We start from the raw sequence: 3497 nt of genomic DNA on the forward strand, positions 1-3497 counted from the left end.
CACCGTGAATCTATGTTGGAGGTCCATCAACTCCGCCCCGAAGGGTGAACTCAAAGAGGACTGGAGCCCGGAAGACCAACTCAAAGATGAAACACTGCCATCCGCTCAAAGCGCCGTCTCTGCGATAGAAAAAACCTAGGATAAACTACTAGACGGAGCCGAGGCACCGGGATCCCTTCCCCTCCACCGGGTGCTATAATGGCTGGCAGAGGGAGGTCGAGTCCAAAAGTCTGTGGACGCGCCCGGTTAGTGTCCGGGCGTGTCCGTTTTGTGCCCCTATTTGTCTATGCATGCAGTCATGCTTCTCTCTCTTTTTTATACGTCTCATCACCTGCATGTGATTGGTGAAGATGAAGGGAGAGAAAGAAAAGAAAGAGAAAATGTGGTACGCGTGGGCCGCATCCTACATGACAGACTGACCGGGCACACCCGCGAACCCTTGTATCCTTGCTACATTTGGTCTCCGTATGAGCCTTCGCGAACAGTCCGGATGTATAGGGATGATATGAAGGGTATGGTTGGGTCACCTTTTCCTTCTTTCTTACGCTCGGTCACTGGTCGAGCGTGTCATCGGACGTTTGAAGAGAATTTGAAGAGGCAGGCTGAAGAGCTCTAATAATATTTGATTTGGTATTGTGAATGTTAATTTCTTTTCCCTTACAACGTTCGCCAAACTTCAATATATTTGACTTACAATACTACGATAGAAGTAAAAAGAGACGGACAGAGTATTACAATAGATATGCTATGCTCTAATTATTGCACATCTAAGTGAATTAATCAAACTATAAAGAAATAAAAAAAACAAAAGAAAAATCGGCATGAATATTTACATAAAATCAATGAAATAGAATTTAGGTATGCAATATTTAGGGCACATATATGCTTTAGCAAAACTGATTACTCCCGCACCAAAGACGCATGCATCGTCAGACTAGCCACGTAGAGTGCATCATGATTAGCGCCCGGTTACCCGTCTACCCGGCTAAAACAACAGTGCATGACGGTGGCGTAGTGTCACGGGTGATCGATTTACTATATAGAGAGAGAGACACCCCGAGCTATTTAAACTAACTAATTATAATTAACTAAACAAGGAGGAGAGACGCACGGATGGACCACATAACCTTATGTCCTTTTTAACTACGGTAAGTAGGAGGGTGTGAGGAAACATGTTCATTGGTGGTCAAAGTATCATGTAAAAAACTATGTCAATATTTAAAAACTTACATTTTAAATCGTAAAATAGCATTACCGACATCTTATTGCTATGCAAAATATTTGCATCCCACCGAAATAAACTGGTTTGCAAAGATATACTTGACTCTGAGAAGAACAAGTCACACACGTAGAAATATGGCAACGTAAAATGTACTAAAAATGCACTCAATTTAAAACCAAAATAAAGTATAATGCAAAATGGCACTAAGTCGCTAACAGCATCTACAGTCGAACTCCTCAAATTGACCGAGCGGGTACGGGGACCACTGACCGGACAAGAGAGAGAAAGAAAAAGTAGCAAAAATTTGACCTAACCGGACCCCTCATATCTTCTCTATATGTCCGGGTTGTCCGCGAACCCTCATATCCATCTCAAATATGGGGAGGATATGAGGGCTCACAGACACGCCTGGGCGCGCCCGATCAATCCGCCACATATGACGCGGCCCTACCCGGACCAAATTTTCTCATTCTTTATTCATTTTTTTCTTCCTCTCTCTTTATCTTCACCAATCATGTGCAAGTGACCGACATACGAGGAAGAAAATGAGGATTGTGATTGTGTGGGTGGACAAATAGGGGCTCAGAGCGGACATGCCCGATCACTGACCGGGTACATTCACGGGTGTTTGAGGGGTTGAATTAGAAGTACGTGACTGAGGATGTTCCAACATACTAGTCTTGTGCAACAATTGCATATCTTGTGTCTTTTGGACAAACTGCAGGTTGTCAGATAAACTTTTGATACAAAATAAATTACAAGTATAAGCATCCGTCTATTTTTGTTATCCTTGTAATACAATACTGTCTGACTAACTGAAAAGATCATCTATGACTACAGTTAAGCAAATTGTTAAATAAGTTTGCTAAGTTTGACTGCCTATATAAGTTTGAGTGTACCTAAGAGCATCTCCAACAACAGCGTCAAAAGACGCGCGCGCGGTAAACTGCGATTTTAGCCCGTGCGGGAAGTTTTTACGCGCTCCAGCGGAGGCAGGAAACTTGCGCGCGCAGGAAACATTTACGCGCGCGGGGAGAAAGCTGGCGGTCGAGTGTTAGATTTGGCGCGCTTATAAATTGCCGCGCTGGCCACAGGGCTATCCACACTGCCACGCGCGCTCTCCCCCGCTTCCTATGGTTCCTCCGACGCTTCCTCGCCTCGCCACTGACGGGCCACCACCGCGCCACCATGCCGCCGCGCCGTCGGGGATTTTCGAACTACCGCGGCGTTCGCCAGCGCCCCTCCGGCGCCTTCTACGCGGAGATTCGGTCCGGCGACGTCCGCCTTGGCCTCGGCACGTTCGAGACCGCGCACGAGGCCGCCCGCGCGTACGACGCGGCGGCGTGGCGCCTCCAGAGGCCTCGCGCGCAGATGAACTTCCACGATGTCTTCACGCGTGAGCAGGTGCAGTCTGTCGTCCCTCCGCCTCGTCTGATAACAAACCAGGACCGTGAGGAACACCGTCGGCGGCAGCGCCGCCTTATTGCCGAGGAGGATGAGCGAGCCATGGCGGAGTGGCCCTGACGCTACCCGCAGGACGTCGCCGACGAGAACGTCTTCTGGGCAGAGAGGACGGCAAGGCGCCACGCGGAGTGGGCGGACTGGCGTGCGCGGAAGGCACTAGCGGAGGCGCAGTGCGATCTCGTTAACGCAGGTGGGGAGTCGTTCTTCGACTCAGACGATCCTCACTGGGAAGACATGTGGCTCTCTACCTCAGACGACACCAGCGAGAATGATGATAACGACTCAGAGTAGATTCTAGTTGCACCGTAGTTTTGATCTAGTTGCACCGTAGTTTTTATCTATCTATGCTATGAACTATGTACGCATTGTGAAATATCTATGTATCGTTTTATCTATCTATCTATCTATGCATATGCACCGTAGTCCAGAGTGTTTGTGCGAGAGCGCACGCTGCATTTCAGCGCACCTACTGGAGCTACGCGCGCGCGCTAAAATTTGCAGCGGTTGTTGAAGCCAGCGCTCCCCGCCGCGGCAAAACAGGCGATCCACGCGCTGCAAACACACTTTTAACGCGCCGCGCGTTGGACGGCTGTTGAAGATGCTCTAAGAAAAACTCAGCTTGCAAATATTGAATTTGGCTTTTTAGCATAGTATACACTCAGACGCTCATACATATGCACATATACTCATCCCTGTATGTTAGGCACCCTCTACCTATGAGCATCTCTTAGAGTTGAGTTGGCACATCAGATTGAGATTGACAAAGTCACCATAGACGCATTCGTTGTTGATGTAAACGTTGAGATCGACA

General features: G+C 48.2%; 1 pseudogene; it reads left to right on the top strand.

The window, feature by feature from the left end:
* Positions 1-350: 350 nt before the first annotated feature.
* On the top strand, positions 351-2977 carry LOC119309079 (annotated as a pseudogene).
* The last annotated feature ends 520 nt before the right edge of the window (positions 2978-3497 follow it).

This window comes from Triticum dicoccoides, chromosome 5B (genome assembly GCF_002162155.2).
Source record: "Triticum dicoccoides isolate Atlit2015 ecotype Zavitan chromosome 5B, WEW_v2.0, whole genome shotgun sequence".
NCBI lineage: Eukaryota > Viridiplantae > Streptophyta > Magnoliopsida > Poales > Poaceae > Triticum > Triticum dicoccoides.